Source organism: Hypomesus transpacificus, chromosome 14, assembly GCF_021917145.1.
Source record: "Hypomesus transpacificus isolate Combined female chromosome 14, fHypTra1, whole genome shotgun sequence".
NCBI lineage: Eukaryota > Metazoa > Chordata > Actinopteri > Osmeriformes > Osmeridae > Hypomesus > Hypomesus transpacificus.
Window position 1 is genome coordinate 10,973,176 of NC_061073.1, and position 17,702 is coordinate 10,990,877.

At 46.3% G+C, this 17,702-nt stretch overlaps 1 long non-coding RNA gene across 1 annotated transcript; it reads left to right on the forward strand.

Moving 5' to 3' along the window:
- The first annotated feature begins 362 nt into the window (after positions 1 to 362).
- Positions 363 to 16,396, forward strand: LOC124476509. The gene is made up of 3 exons (XR_006957043.1): positions 363 to 448; positions 9,714 to 9,804; positions 15,347 to 16,396. It is a non-coding gene; the product is annotated as an uncharacterized LOC124476509 (long non-coding RNA).
- Positions 16,397 to 17,702: the final 1,306 nt, after the last annotated feature.

Genomic DNA, 17,702 nt, shown 5'->3' on the forward strand with positions numbered 1-17,702 from the left:
TTTTTTCACTACTAGCTGGATTTTAACCCTCTGTCTGCAACTAGCTGCACAACAGCTCTGCAAAACCTGCCAACAAGTTGCTTTTTGAGGGCCTTTTTCTTCTTTCCTGCATGATGATTCTGGTACACTCTGGATTTTTTGCCGATTAGTTTTATTCGGGTTTAAATATTGGACAAGAATTTCCACCTCAGGTTTGTTATGTTTTTTTCCGTCGGTGATTTCTCAGCTGTGTTTATTTGATTTCTTCGTATTTCTGAGCAAAATGTTCTCCGCGCTCGACTCCCTCCACTGGACGGGCCTTCTTCCTCCTGGAGCTTTGGGCGCCATTCCTGTCGGGCAACTGTTCGGACGGCCTCGTGCCGATCGTCCTGGCGTCGTGGGTGACAAGCAGGAGAAGGGGTCCTGTCTTGGAGCGTGTGGCACATCTGCGTGTTAAAGACGACCCTCGGTGGGTGCCAGCAACTCGCCTGGAAGTACCTCACCTCCTCTTTCCTCCCGCTCCGTCTCTGCCTCTCTTTCCCTCCCTTTTTTCTCTCTCTCTCTCTCTCTCTCTCTCTCTCTCTCTCTCTCTCTCTCTCTCTCTCTCTCTCTCTCTCTCTCTCGCTCGCTCTCTCACACACACACACACACACTCCCTCGCTCCCTCTCTCCTCGTCTCTCTCCTGGCGGGAGTGAGTGCAGAGCTGGAGCTGTTTCTGGGACAGGTGCCAATTCCAAACAAAAGACATAAAAAGGCAATGAGAGGGGAAAAATGCAGCATTTCTTTTTATATACATCTGTATATAAATGTTGCAGCGAGACGACAGGAGTGACCATGCGATTCTTGTCTCTCGACGGCCGTTTTGAAACGTTGCATATTCGTGTTTCAGTGTTAGAACTGTGTTAGTCTAGTGAAGGCATTCATACTTTACCTCACTTGGTCTAGTGAAGGCATTCATACTTTACCTCACTTGGTCTAGTGAAGGCATTCATACTTTACCTCACTTGGTCTAGTGAAGGCATTCGAGTTGGAAAGACAAGGGAGGGATGGTGTGTGTGAGTGTGTGTGTGTGTGTGTGTGTGTGTGTGTGTGTGTGTGTAGAGGGGGGAGGGGTCTGTTTTCAGACTGCTGAATAATTCATGTCCCTAGCCAAGGCTGTGACTGGGCTGCTTGTGTTATTAGCATGCATCAGACATGCTGTTTGTCTGTTTGCTAACATTCCTCATTCAAAGACTTGTAAACTATCAGACAGGCTTAGCCCAAGTCTTCCAGACAGCCTCATGGCCTCCTATTGTTGCAGGCCCCGCCAGACCTGGGCCCAGCCAGTGGCAAGAGAGCATGCAGCGTGAAGCTGGGGCAGAGGCTGGGGCTGGGGCAGAGGCTGGGGCTGGGGCTGGGGCTGGCGCTGGGGTCGGGGTTGGGGTCGGGGCTGGGTGTCCAGGGGTCTGCCTGGCCCAGTCGTGGGCCCTACCAGAACCAGCACAACTAGGAGAGAGGACTTCATTGCTTTCTTTTCTCTTCAGCAGACGTTTGGATCCTGCCGGGGGGGAGGGGGGTGGGGGGGGGAGGGGGGTGGGGGGGGAATGGAAGGAGACAGTGGATGATCTGAATTTAACCTCCAGATTCAGACACTTTCTGCCTCGGCTGTAAAATGTGTAAGTAATATTAGTTTTCAAGTGTAGTGTGTTTTGTGTGTGTGTGTGTGTTTCGCTCGTTATGTGAGTATGTTTAATGTTTTTGTGAAACTCACTCCACAAATCATTTCTATTCCATGCTGTGTTTACTTGTGCTCAGTGTTGTTTTTGATTTGAATGTTCATGGATGTGCCTAATCTGAACACTATAGGAAAAACCTTGACATGCTGTCGTGTGCTTTCTGAGGGCACTATTTGATGGCGGATTTGATCAAATTTTACTGACAAGAAATCTGTGTACTTTTACTTCTTGGCCATAGGAGTATTTCAATATAACTTGTCACAGCCCTTGAGGTAATTTAGTGTCACAAAAACTTTTTTTTTGAAGCGTCAATAACGGTCATCTCTGCCTTGATAATGTGATTTTGTGGAAGGGCACAGTTGTGGGGGTGTTTGATGTGAGTGATGCGGTTTTGAGTGAAGTGGCAGTATGTGAGGAGAAATACGTAGTGTTGCGATCAATTTGGTATGTCATCTTTCATGTCCTCTTTCTCTTTAGACTTAAAAATGAATTAGGATTTGATAAGGATCCAAAAATAATTTGTTTTTATTTCAAGTATTTTAAAAAGCATCTATCCAAGAATAATTGTTGTGGGCATGTGTTAGTTTGAGCAACATTTAGATCTAGTCTGATTCCTATGCTAATGCACTTGCTTTGCATATACATTCTCAAGATAAATAATGATTGCAATTACAGTGCACTTTGTAATTGTGTTGAAATCATTTATATGTGAGCATAGCAGAGCAATATCATTATCATAAGATAATGATAATGAACAAACACCATACTGCGCATAACACTATATATACTTTGTACCAAGAAACTAAGAATGTTCCAAGTTAGGATAATATTTGTACTTTCAAATGTAGTTATTACCGAATATTTCTGCTGCCAAAGGTCAGAACAAATCGTTTCATGCAAGACACTTAAAGTAAAATCGTATTTTTCTACAGGTCCATTCTTTTTAATCATGAAATCATGTTAAACCTAAAAATTCTTTAAATATGTTTGCCATCGGAACAAACTAGCTGAGATTTTTCTCCTACTTTTCTCTGTGAAATGACCAGTCGTTTCTGTTGTGTGCATCTAGCATTGTGCGGTTTTGGGTTCATTGGCAGTATCAATAAACAAGTTAATTGTAAAACATCAAACAGAATATGTGTAGAAATTATATGAACTGTTAATTACAGTACAACCAGACTTTGAGCCTCAACAGTAAGAGGAAATGCCTTTTGCTGAGAGGAAAGATTGTGTTAATTTACTGATCACTCCATTACTCCACGTGGAACTTTAGTGTACTGTACCACTTGTAGTTTTACCGAGCATATTCTTGCTTCCGTTTGTCTGTTTGTTCATCTCCAAGAGGACGTATTCCTGGGCCGGTGGGGATCCGAGCGCCCCACCCTGCAGTGTGCTGGGGACGGCAGTGGTCCAGGCCAGCATTTTATGTGGAAGGGCAGATGGTTGGGTCCTGAGCATTTTCAGTATTTTCTCTCTCTGTAACTCTATCCTCGCCCAATCATAGGGTCAGGACGGCTCTCAAATAGTGGGCATGGAAGCAACGTTTTGAATACTGTGCAGTAGGTGTACAGACAAATCACACACACACACACACACACACCTTCAGCAGGCCAGAGCAGGCTGTGCTTCACACACTTGCAGTCAGACCAGCAACCCAGGTTTGCCACCTACAAGCTCTGGAAATGAGTATACTGGCAATGTGAAGGTTTGGCAAAAGAAATATCTGTAAGGTCTACAGATCACAGATATACCCGGAAAATATGTGTTTTATTCACAGATTGACAGTGTATTCAATGTTCAAGACTGCAATCTTTTTTATAAAGTGCAGAACTATATAAAGTGCACTTAAAAGTGCAAAAAGAAAAATAAGAATTGGAAAAAAAATTGTTATGCCCGTGATCCTGAACTTGAGCATCAACTTAAACTTGAACTTGAGCCAGTGGATTTGTATTGTGGTTTATCTTGCCTTTTATGAATGTAGTAAGTGTTAGCTGGAAAGATAGCTCCAGGTTTTGAAAATGTATAATGAATTTACAGGAGAAAAAAATATATTGTAGAATTCACAGAATTTGATATAATAAATGTAACATAATTAAGGTCATCTATTAGATTTTAGATTTTCATGATACACATAACAAATTACTAGTCCTTACATATAGTTACACAATTATCTAAAATAATAACGTATTTTCCGAGTAGGTGATGGCCGTAGTTGATTAACACAGACAAAAAGCGCGATGATGTGTGGACTTGGAAAATGTAGAAAGCCCCTGGCATGTGGTTAGTCTTGTTTAACCCTGGGCTGCTCACACTGTTAGAGGCTGCAGGTTGTGGTTTCTGTGTCTGTGTTTAACCCTGGGCTGCTCACACTGTTAGAGGCTGCAGTTTGTGGTTTCTGTGTCTGTGTTTAACCCTGGGCTGCTCACACTGTTAGAGGCTGCAGGTTGTGGTTTCTGTGTCTGAGCAGAGAGCCATGGAAACAGAACGATGTCCAGTGACGATCAGAGACACAACACAGCAGATGTGATCTCACAAAATAAACACAACAACCAACAAAGATTAACAACACATTGTATTACAGAAATGAACAAGTCAGTTAATTCATTCCCGAGCTTGTTCGGTTTTAAGGATGAACATTGTACATTCAATGTATTCTATACTCAAAACGAAACACACTTTGTACTTGAATACATTGCCTGCAAACAGGCATTGTAATGTGAATAGATAAATTCATAATTGAATTGCTCAATGAAACGACAGTATGCCAGAGCCAGTACAGAAATGGACTGTAAAGTATTCCTCTATTTGTGTGTGTGTGTGTGTGTGTGTTTGAGAGATAGAGGGAGAGAATGATAAATTCTCCTAATTATTGCCCGAACCATCGGGAGTGCGATAGATGGCATCGCATTTTTTCCCATCTTTGTAAATACAAGACAAACGACTTGATCAATTCCATAAAAAACACGACTTTGTTACATAATCCTACAGCATATTGGAACTAATAGGAGAACTTGTGCAAACACTAAAATCTCCATAGTTTCATCTATTTATTTAAATAAATATCTGACTATGAAATAGGGCTTCATGTTATTAAAGGTGCCACATCTCTGGTTTATTGAAGCGGTGTCATTGTAAAAGCTTCCTTAGTGTTTGTGATGTCGCCAGAGAGTTGAAAATACATTTTATTTATTATCGTTCTCTTACAATTTATTACTTACAAAAATATCAGCAGATCACATTTATTTCGACCGAAAAAAATAAAAGTCATATTTGCTTTGTACTTTTTGTAATTCAAAAAACATTTACCTTAACATCCTTAACTCACTGCAGATCTATACGTTATCATTGAAAGGTGTATTCTAGTAAGTCAATTTAGCTACACAGACATTGTTAATTATAAATGATATACAAAGTATTTAAGTAAAATATTTGGTTTAACCTTTTATAATAATTTTATAACGCCTTTATACATTTGCCATGTTACATTTACATTTACATTTGCATGTTGCACTTAATCTGTAAAAACACCCCAAGCTTCAGTATTTTGCGGCACCATAACACAGTCCCAAATTTGTCTAATAGAGAAATCTTTTAAAATGTTTTTATTCATTTTAATTTAAGGCTTCAGTGATATTGCAAATTCCAGCCAAGTTTTTTGTCCCCTTCACTAATGTAACATCCAGATGTGAATCATGGTTAGTGGCCAGAATGTTCACCACAGGCTCATTTCATGTCACCATGACGCCTCTTGGTTCTACCAGCCCAGACCTGACTGTGTCCCCGTGTAAAGCACTGACTGTTTGCTACAAACCGGGTTGCAATGCTAGTTTTTTCATTATGTCGATAAGTTCTTTTGATTTTGGCAAGGCACGGTATCCTCTTTTTGCTTCTCGTTAACTTGTTTATGATCATGGCAGTTCGTAAAGTCATGGATCAGATACGTCTTTACAATATCTATTCCTGTTTTGTTGTGTGTTTTTTTGTTGTTGTGGAAAACCTAAATGGAATTTCCTTTTAGGTTTAGCCATAGATTCTGCCTGTCTTTTGTTGCTTCTGTCTGGTTTACCAGTTTTTTGTCATATGTCTCTATTGTATTTCTTAAGATAAAGATGAGGTGCATTAACTAGAGTTTTAAACTACAGTTTAGAATATAGTTTCATTGCTATGTTTTTAATCAGAGGTTTTTGCCTCTGTATTGAAAAGACGTATTCAGATCGAGAGTGGAGCCTCTGAAATATGATGAGTTAGCAGTTACCCGTCGATCCAGGTCAGGGAGATTAAGTCAACCCCGTATGAATTCAAACAAGTCACCACTTGTTTCAATCAATAGAGAAGGACACTTCCATTCCAGCATTCTACATTATAGATTGAGAAATTTAGCTAATCGTTGAAAAACCTTCCCACCCGACATGAGTGTAACAGCTGCCAGTTTTTTGGGGGTCAAAAGGATGGCTTTGAAAGGATATTACTAATTCATGAGTAGCAGTAGGGCATTAGTGTTTCTGTGGTTTAGCAAAAGAGCAAAATACTAATGATAAGAATGGACGTTCCCTGGTGTTCCCTGGCTGGAGTACAGTTTGGTCTGGGTGTTTAGCCTTAGCCATGCTGAGACTGAGCTCCACAAGCTACAGAGTGGCCAACAGTGGCCACTACAGGCTGCACTGAGCAGGGGGAAGAATACGTCTGCTTGAGAAGTAGGCCAGTTTAAAGTAGAGCGCTAAGAAGACTGTGTAGGTTTCCACCCTCCAGTCTAGCCCGGTCTCTCCTCTGTCTTTCTCTCTCTCCTCTCATCTTTATACTCCTTGACTCCTTTCTCCTCTCTCTCTCCTCTCTCTTTCTCTCTCTCTTTCTCTTCTCTCCTTTCCTAACACATGGAAGCTATTAGTCCATTACTCTGCTGACCACTGAAGATTGGGGGCTGTTTTATTCTCCCTGCGTGTATCGGGGTGCCAGCTGAGATGTCCCATGTGATTCATCCATTTAACCACCCCAACTCTGCAGAGACGTGAAGCCCAGCACAGTGAAGCCCAGCGCAGCCCAGCACAGTGAAGCCCAGCACAGTGAAGCCCAGCGCCGTGAAGCCCAGCACAGTGAAGCCCAGCGCAGTGAAGCCCAGCACAGTGAAGCCTAGAGCAGTGAAGCCCAGCACAGTGAAGCCCAGCGCAGTGAAGCCTAGTGCAGTGAAGCCCAGCACAGTGAAGCCCAGCACAGTGAAGCCTAGCGTAGTGAAGCCCAGCACAGTGAAGCCCAGCACAGTGAAGCCCAGCACAGTGAAGCTTAGCACAGTGAAGCCCAGCGCAGTAAAGCCCAGCACAGTGAAGCCCAGCACAGTGAAGCCCAGCACAGTGAGGGCCAAGCGTAGTGACATGATGTTGGGCCAGGGGGGGAGGATGTGGGCTTTTCTGCCTCCTGAAGTCCTCACATTGACATTACATTTAGTAAATGCTCTTATCCAGAGCGATTTACAGTAAGTACAGGGACATTCCCCACGAGGCAAGTATGGGGGAGTGCCTTGCCCAAGGACATAACGTCGTTTGGCACGGCCAGGAATCGAACTAGCAACTTTCAGATTAATAGCCTGATTCTCTAACCTGGGGGAAACCTGGCTGTTTCCAGAGCAGGTTCACCTGTGTGCTGAGGTGAAGTGAGCATTTAAAACCATTCCAAGTGCCTGAAAAGGCACTCTGGTGAAGCGGCAACCTGCTGGTTAGTCTTAGATTAGAGATCTTTGGGTCAGCACCGTGTACCGTCTGAAGATGCCTCCGTGCTCAGCGTATGGATTGATGGTTGTTTCTATGTACCTGCCAGACCAGCAGTGTTCCAGATAACATTGATCTGAAGCTCGCCTGCTCCTCTTCTAGGCTCGTACTGAGTGAGCTTCTGGCCTCCTTTGTCGCTATGGAGATTATGTCATTGAGAAACTGCAGACTCTGCAAAAAAATGCAGGAGCTGAAAGTGTTCAAAGGTTTTTCTATTCTTCCAGAAACTCTCCCTCTTCTGTTTTCTCCATTCGGGTTTCCAGTTTTAAATAACTCCTGTTTCTATCCAACTAAATATATTTAAAAAAATTCAAGGTCTGGTTATAGCTTACTTTTACTTTATGGAAAATTGAACGCACAACAAAGAAACCATTGCAAAGTAGCTGGACAGCTTGAAGCGATGTGAATAAAATAGATCAAGTCAGATATAGGCATGCATAGGAATGGTTTAAACTCCATCTAAAATCACTGATCGGGGAAATGCAATTTATTTTTTGTCTGATGTTTGGGACTGCTAAGCTGTATCCGAATGTTGACTGGATCTGAATGCAGAAGTTTTTTGCATCAAGTGAGAAATTTGAAGCTTATGTTTTATGATAGCTTCATGCACTGTCACTGGATCAAATTAGCAAATTACACTTTTTTCCGACTGTCACCAGTTTGCAAGCGGCGTTGCCATACTCACAACATTTTAATTTTTCATTTGAGGCACGGAAATTCAAGCATGACTTTTTTAATGCCTAGTATTAAACTGCTTCTTGGTAACGTTCGTCCGTCCCCCCAGTCATGTCCCCTGCCCTCCACGCCCTCTCACCCCGCACCGTCCAATCAGAAGCTGGGCTCAGATACCGCTCTGCGTGCATGGCAATCTGTCTTGTGATTGGTGGTTGGAGGAGTCGGGTTACTCACAGCCTGTAACCATGCTCTGGCCCTGTTCCAAGGTGCTGTGCTGTAATTACAAACGTTAGAAACCAAATATATAAAGGACCCGGCCTTTGCGAGGCCGTGTTCTCGGCTGCAATTAGCGTGCTCGTGGGGAACGATCACCCTTCAGCAGCGCGGCTAAGTGGAGGCCAATAATTGTAGCTGTCCTCGGGCCCAGAAGGACAGCCCTTCACATCTCAGAGAACAGCAACCGGCACCTCCAGCCCTGCCATCTGAGAGCTGACTAATGATGACTAACTGCCCTGGTCATGTTTCCCTGGTTCACCTCCACACACTCACCCACCCTCGCAGGGAGGGTGCACGCACGCTGCCCCCCTGATCTTACGGCACACACACTGCACCCCCTCACACACACAAAGGCCCGTAATATGAAGTCGTTGTATGAGTCCTCATCTCCATGCAGGTATTGAATGTGCATAAAGAGTCCTGAAGCTGCACACAGGCTCGTGTGACAGGTGTCATCACATCACTCAGCTTCCTCTCACTCTCCCCCGCACGGGGATTCGAACCCAGGTCCCCTGACACGCAAAGAACCGCCTCTAAACACTGGCTAAATCAGCTACGCCACCGACAAGCTAGCTCCATGACGGTGGCGCGGGCGGGTGGTGTTTACACTTCTGTGGAGAGAGCTTAACCAGTTCACTCACCAGTTTACCCACGCACATTCAGTGCTGTACATAATAAGTTTGCGCACAAATGCAGCGAGTGGGTGAAGGTACGTCAGGCCGAGGGCGTGCAGCACTGGGCTGAGCAGGTCGCCCAGGAGAGAGGGAGCTGGGTAATGAGTTTCCTAGCCAGGCGAGTCTGTGGGATGAGGTTCAGGCACGAGGACTCAGTAGTAGAGATTACGTGATACTTTAATACAACACAATACAATACATGTTTTGGCATAATGGTTCTGCCCGTAGCGGGTCCCTGCCGCACCCAACGGAGACACCGTCTCCTGAGACACCGTCTCGACATCCGAGCAGACAGCAGCGAACACATTCCCCCTACGAAGGGAACACAGACCCAAGGGTGGAGGCGGGGAGGCGGAGGTAGCAGGATAGACGCGGAGAACATCCTGTGTTGCACTAACATGAAGAGCAGTAATATCCTGGTCTAAACAGCCCATCCTACTAAAGAAGTGCGCCCTGAATGCGGGACATGATGAGATGCTAGTGACGCGCCAAGGTCTCCGAGTCACCTGCATGAACCAGCTCCGCCCGAGGGTTAGTGAACAGGCTATAGTGGAGCCCCTGGCCCAAACTCATATTCTCTCTCCCTCTCTCTCTTGCTCTTTCTCCATCTCTCTTTCTCTCTCTTTTTCTGTAGGAGGTGATACAGAATCAAACCTCCTTCAAAGGACGCAGAACATTTGGCCAATCAGACCCTAGTTTAGCAGAACAGACCCAGACAGTATTCTGTAAGTACATGATATCACGTTGTATATTTTGTTCATGTATATATTGTTGTGTAGCAATAGTTGGATAAAATAATCTGTTACTGTATGTTTTTTGTTTTTGTCAGTATATGATAGAATATGTAACTTTTGACATTATTAAATTGTAGTCTGTTGGAGACTTGATTGTGTTCATTACCTGAGTAGGACATGACAGTAAGCTCATGTTTTTCAGCCATAACCTAGACAATCCATGACCACATGTGTGCTCACACAAACACACATGCGCACACAACACACACACACACACACACGCTGAAACACAAACATCTGCTGTGTAAACGTTCACTGGCACAGCATCTCTCAGTCTTGACCGGGAGCTGTTACAAAATGGCCTCCTCTCTGTCTTCCAGCTCCCTGCAGCCATTTTGTATGTCTCTGCCAAAGTAGTCAGGTAGCAGGAAGAGGCAGAGAGTGGGGATATAGTGATCTAAGAGGAGCAGAGAGAAGGGGAGGGAAACCAGAGTTATACACGCTGGAAAGAATACAGAACCCAGCCTTCCTTGGGAAGAGGTTTAAATAGATGCTGCCTGAGTGCAGACAAACAAGCATCGCCCTCGCCCCAGCCCCAGCCCCGGCCCCGGCCGCAGCCCCGGCCCCCTGCTGCAGCGCCAGCCCAGCTCCTCATCTCTTAAGAGCTGACCTTGGGTGAACGCCACAAACTGTTCTTTTCCATTTGTGCTAAATGTGCCGGCAGGACCTGTCTTTTCCCTACCCAGCCCCTGCCCCAGCCCCTGCCCCAGCCCCCCCTCTAGCCCTGCAGCCCAGCCCTAGAACACCCCCGGCCTGCATGCAGTCTGGACGACACCAGGGGAAGATGAGCCCGGGGCATCCGTCCTCCTCTGTCCTTCTCCCTCCTTCTTGACCTGCTCCTTCAGAGCCTCCAGGCCCTCACCCTGGCACGGCGGGGGACACGTTTCTGATGACGCAGCCGTTAGCGACAGAGCGCAGCACTAATCTCTGTTCTCTGAAGATACAGATGCCGTTTCCTCAGCAATATGGTCGACTGCTTAGAACTGTGCTCTAAAGACAACAGTGCCTTCACTGAACAGATTGAGGTGACTCGATCGATGCCCCTTGATCTCAACCCTGCAATCCGTCCCCTTAGACACGACCACAATCCACCCATGTGCTCCAGTACAGCACAGGATGGCATCCATGCTGCGTTTATTGAATGAATTAAGAATGTTATCGCAAAACCGTGCCATTCCAGACCTATATCTGTAGCATCTACCCAGAGACCAGAGCACGGATACGTTTCTTCGGCCGTTTGGAAGCGACAGGGTTCGTATGGTGTCTCATGGCTCTGCGTTGTATCTATGGCTATACGGAGCAGATGGCTGCTCAACATGGCCACGTCTCTCCCTCACTGGCACTGCCACATGCACAAACACATGCACACACACACGCACACACAAGCCTTACAGGAACATTCAAAGAGGACTGTAGTCTGTGATTGTGTAGTAGAAAAACATGCCACTTTCATAATTTTATCAATGCACAGAATGTTCACCACCATCCTGGCAAGCACTGATCTGCAGCTATGTGCCCAGGACTGATGAGCTAAGGCTAACTGTAGTTAGTAGCTAGCTTCATCAATCTGAACAGAAAGTTACTGAGCTCACTGTAGCTAGAGGCTAGCTTCATCCATTCTAACAGGAAGCTAATGAGCTAACCGTGGCTTGAGGCAAGCTTCATCAATTCTAACAGGAAGCTTATGAGCTAACCGTAGCTAGAGGCTAGCTTCATCAATTCTAACAGGAAGCTTATGAGCTAACCGTGGCTCGAGACTAGCTTCACCCATGCTAACTTCAAGCCACAGATATGCAGCTCCTGTAACTGTTGCCAACAGCAGCCAGTTGCTTACTTAGCCCACTCCTCAAGGTCGTGAACCAATCAACCCCGTTTGCAAGTTTAGCAAAGTGTAGGGTTCAGCGCCGCAGCTAAGTAGCTAGCTACTGTGTGTTCCAGCCTCTATAAATAGCCAGCAGCAGATGCAGTCTGATATGCCCTAACCCATGGATTGGTATGAGGCCGTTATTCGTGTCAGGGCTTCTTTGACTGGCCGAGCACACCCCAGGCCTCCTCGTCAACACAAGTCGTCCTCATCCAGAGGACAAGGATCTGAGTTCTAAGTAAGGAAGTAACATATATTCTCAGGTTTAGGCTAACCACTGGTCTCACCACGGTCATGGCTAGCTTTCCCAGTGATGTGGTGGCTACGGTTGTCCATTACCCATATCTACCCATATTATCGGGTAGAGAGGCTGACAAAATGCCAATGCAGCAGTGAGAGAGAGAGAAGGAGAGGGAGGGGGGAGGAGGAGAGGGAGAGAGAGAGAGACGAGGGAGGGAGTCCGGACAGCCAGGACCCAGAGCAGTGGAGAATGTAAAGCCATCATGATTATACAGTGCCCTCCAAAAGTATTGGAACAGTGAGGCCAATTCCTTTATTTTTGCTGTAGACTGAAAACATTTGGGCTTGACATCAAACGATGAATGTGAAACCAGAGATCAACGTTTCAGCTTTTATTTCCAGGTATTTACATCAGGATCTGATGCACAAATTATAAAATATCACCTTTTTGTTCGAACCCACCCATTTGTCACGTGAGCAAAAGTATTGGAACATGTGACTGACAGGTGTGTTTTGTTGCCCAGGTGTGTCCTATTACATACATTATTCAATCAATAAATACCACTGAATGTCTACACTCAGGTTCAGATTGGGTAAGATAGGTTTTGTCTATGCAGACTGTATTCAGATGTGAAAACAACATGAAAACCAGAGCGCTGTCTTTGGGTGAAAAACAAGCAATTGTGAGTCTTAGAGAAGATGGAAAATCAATCAGAGCCATTGCAGAAACATTGGCCATAGCCAGTACAACCATTTGGAATGTCCTGAAGAAGAAGAAAACTACTGGTGTACTAAGTAATAGACGTCGAACAGGTAGACCAAGGAAAACATCAGCAGTTGATGACAGAAACATTGTGAGAGCTGTAAAGAAAGACCCTAAAACAACTGTTAGTGAGATCAGCAACAACCTCCAGATGGCAGGAGTGAAGGTATCACTATCTACTGTTTGCAGAAGACTTCATGAACAAAAGTACAAGGGCTACACCAGAAGATGCAAACCACTCATTAGCAAGAAGAATAGGAAGGCCAGGCTGGAATTTGCCAAAAAGTACAGAGATGAACCTCAAAAATTCTGGGACAAAGTTTTATGGACTGATGAGACAAAGATTAACTTTTACCAAAGTGATGGAAAGGCTAAAGTTTGGAGAAAGAAAGGAACTGCTCATGATCCCAAACACACAAGCTCATCTGTGAAACACGGTGGAGGTAATGTCATGGCTTGGGCTTGCATGGCTTCTTCTGGGACGGGCTCATTAATCTTCATTGAGGATGTAACACATGATGGCAGCAGCAAAATGAACTCGGAAGTCTACAGAAACATTTTGTCTGCCAATTTAAGGAAAGATGTAACCAAACTGATTGGCAGAGCCTTCATCATGCAGCAAGATAACGACCCAAAACACACTGCCAAAACAACAAAGGAGTTCATCAGGGGCAAGAAATGGAAGGTATTAGACTGGCCAAGTCAATCTCCAGACTTAAACCCTATAGAGCATGCATTTTACCTGCTTAAGAGGAGACTGAAGGGAGGAACCCCACAAAACAAACAACAACTGAAAGAGGCTGCAGTGAAAGCCTGGGAAAGCATCAAAAAGGAAGAATGCAAAAGTTTGGTGACGTCAATGGGTCACAGACTTGCTGCAGTTATTGAAAGCAAAGGATTTGCAACTAAATATTAAGTCTTATTCACTTAAATATGTTTTAAGTATATCTGTTCCAATACTTTTGATCACATGACAAATGGGTGGATTCAAACAAAATGTGATATTTTCTTAGTTGTGCATCAGATCCTGATGTAAATACCTGGAAATAAAAGCTGAAACGTTGATCTCTGGTCTCACGTTCATTATTTGATGTCAAGCCCAAATGTTTTCAGTCTACAGCAAAAATAAAGGAATTCGCCTCACTGTTCCAATACTTTTGGAGGGCACTGTATATAGTGGCTGAGCAGCCATGATAAGCTGAAGGACCAGCCTGCCAGATGTCCTTGTGGTTCTCCCTCCTATCCGTGTTGAAACAGCTTAATGATACACACTCCATAGTATTATCCACTGAACGCATAGCTACAACTGTACAGTGTACTGAGCACAGAGCCCTGTCCAAACACCATGAGACACACATATCTTCAGGTCCGTGTGGCTGGTCGCTGCTGTTAGTAAATGTCAGTAAGTGGGAGTAAATGTGGACAGTATGGAGTGTACGTGTGTGATGAGAAGCAGCTGGGAGTCTGACTCCTGACCCCCTGCTGTCAGTACAGTGGCTCATTTTTCTCCTGTAACGATGACCCGGGCTCTGGATCGCCCAGCTCTGGATGATCCAGTCTTTACACCCTCGTAGCCAGGCCACTGCCGGTGGGGGGGGGGGGGGCTGGTAGGCAGGTAGGCACTGACTACACTGTGTGGACATACACACACACACACACACACACTTTGCAAGCTCCATGTCAGCTCCAGAGGTTACGAGGAGGTCAGCTTGTCTGGCTTTGACCAGATTCCCCTGCTCCCCCACTGCATCCCAGCCACCCCCTAGCATGTGTAACAGGACCTGGCAAGCCCCCCTTAACCCCCCCCCCCCCCTCCCAGCCTGGTATAAATAGATGTCCGAGCCTGTTCTGTTAACCCGGTGCTGAGGGGCACAAGCCAAGCTGCCCTTTTTTTAAACGCTCTGGCTTGTCTGTCTGGATTCCTTCTGTCTGTACTCACGCACCCCTGCACACACACACACACACACACACACACACACACACACACCCCTTCACTACACTGTACATGGGGATGTTTGAGGTTATAGGGTCCACCCCAGGAGGTTAGGATGGAGAGTTCAATGTGTGAGCGTGTAGTGTGTGCCTCCTCGCATCCTTCCTCACCCCCTCCATTCCATCACCTCCTCCCTCACCTCCTCCCTCCCCTCCTTCTTCCCCTCCTCCCTCCCCTCCTTCCTCCCCTCCTCCCTCCCCTCCTTCCTCCCCTCCCCCCCCCCCCCCCTCCTTCCTCCCCTCCTCCCTCCCCTCCTTCCTCCCCTCCTTCCTCCCTTCCTTCCTCACCCTCAACCACTTGAATGCTCATACACATTGTTGGAATGATAAGTTTTTATTTACCTATTTACTTATTTGCGTTTAGCAGCTACATGCCTCGAGTGTGAACCTAAAGCAAATGTAATGGACTTGCATACCTTGCTAACCTTCACAGATCAGGCTGATAGTACTCAACAGCAGAAACCATGATAGAATAAGCGTTTGTGTGAGTGTATGTGCGTGTGTCTGAGGACGTGTGTAGGTGCGTGTGTGTGTGCCACGCGTGTGTGTGTCTGGCTCCAGGCAAACCCACTTGGAACAGTTTTCAACGGTTGTTTTGTCATTTTCATTTCAAGGTTATGACGTCCCTCGACAAGAGGAGGAGCCATAGTGAGACCTGGAGTCTGCTCTGCTGCAGATCCACCCCTCCTCCTCCAACCTCCTCCAGACCTGACACACTACAGAGCCTGCTTTGTGTGTGTGTGTGTGGGTGTGTGTGTGAGAGAGTACTGGTGGTCTGTGTATGTGTGTAGGTGTGTGTATGTGTGTGTTTACCCGAGTTGTGTCCAGGGGCACTAGGACCCAGCGCAGCGCGGGGGGCTGAAGAAGGGACGGTCCTTTGGGGTGAGGTAGTAGGTTGTATAGTTTTAGGGTCACGCCCTTCCTGTCAGATAACTATACAACTTACTGTCTTTCCTGAAGTGGCTGTAATGTCACCGATCAAGGAGAGCAGCCGGGGTCTGAACACTCACCCTCATGTGACCGGGTCCACCTGTGTCGTGTGATGTCATGAACACTCACCCTCATGTGACTGGGTCCACCTGTGTCGTGTGATGTCATGAACACTGCTTTGACTGACCCAACGGTGTTGGACGCTCGTTACTGTCTTTCCCCTATGTGTGTTGTGCATGTACAGTAACGTGTCACAAGTGTACAGGTGTTTTTAAGTCGTTCGCATGGAACGATTTCACCCCTCGCCATCGAAATCAAATGTATTTGGATGTGGAACGAGGACAAGGCAACATCTCGACTCCAGGGTCCTCTCCCCGCTCCCTCCCCCTACGATGTTCGAACAGGGTGAGGTAGTAGGTTGTGTGGTTTCAGGGTAGTGATTTTGCCCCTTCAGAAGATAACTATACAACCTACTGCCTTCCCTGGAGGGCAGCAACACTTCTCAAAACCAACCACAGGGGGCGACATACACACACATTTGAATGGCCCTCCGGCTCCCAGAATCGAAATGAGGTCAACCGTCTGCCGTGTTTAAACCCGGTAAACGTCTGTTCTGCAGCACATGTTGTCTGCAGTGTGCGAAGACTCAGGTAATGACAGTGTGTTTTCAGCTACAGCAGCAGCAATGTGACGTCAAACAATCAATAAAACACATCAGACCGTTTGCAAATGGACCGCTGTCTTTGTTTTCATTGCATTTTCTGGTATCACATCGAATGTGTTTGTGTGCTTGGACAAAACAAAACATGCAAACTGAAAGAATATACACATATATACATTTTATATGTATAGGCTATAGGCTGCATGAAGCCCACCCTCACCCTGACCCTGGTGGCAGGCCTGTTCATCAGGCTGCATGAGGCCCACCCTCACCCTGACCCTGGTGGCAGGCCTGTTCATCAGGCTGCATGAGGCCCACCCTCACCCTGACCCTGGTGGCAGGCCTGTTCATCAGGCTGCATGAGGCCCACCCTCACCCTGACCCTGGTGGCAGGCCTGTTCATCAGGCTGCATGAGGCCCACCCTCACCCTGACCCTGGAGCAGCACCAGCTCACCCCCCCCCCCGCACGCCCTCCCTGGCGTTCATGTGGCAGCAGATGATGGTTACAGTACTCCAGCACCCCTGGCCAACCACACAATCTGACACACACACACACGGAGGGCGGTGGAGAGTGTGTGCATGTCAGGATGGAGCCAGGAAGGATGTGAGACATGCCTGACTGTGTCAGTGGCTGAGACTGCAGACTGCTATTTCATATCAGCAATACAAGGTCACTATATTGGGCCCTCACCCCAACGCCCCTGCCCTTGCCAGTGACAAGATTGATATGAATCAACTCGGTGTGTGTGTGTGTGTGTGTGTGGTAAACTGCTAAAACTGTATAAAGTTCCAGCAGCCCAGAAGTTTCCACCTATTATTTTAAATCGAGCTGCCAATATCGTCAAATCCCAAACGTATTTCACATGTCTTCATTTTACATTTGTGGATTTGACCGTCTTTTACTGTAACATTAGCCAACGTGTAGCGCGCTGCAGGGGCATTTAGCACGGGCACTTCCGTGTCCGTGCTAAATCCCGACCTATAAAAAAACCGCTCCCGCTAGCCTCGGTTCGTGTCAGCGTGCCGCGTCAGAAGAGTGAGCGCCGCTCCTCTCAGACCTCTGTCACACGCCACCATATTGAATTGATGTGAGTCTTGGTCATTGCCGGCGGTGGGGAGTGAGCTGAATGCTAAGATTGATGAGACAATGGTTCACTGTTCACCGGCAGAGACTCGCTGCGCTGGTGCAACAAACCTCCACCATGAGGTCATGGCATTAAATGGAATATGGTTATCGATTGGATGTAATTGATACTGGATCGGTGGATGTCTGTTAACACAGCACTCACAAATCAGGTCTCTGGGCGCAGTGTGATTGTCAGTGAAGAAAATAATGATTTTGAATCCCCAAAGCATCCTAGAGAAAATAAAGATACTT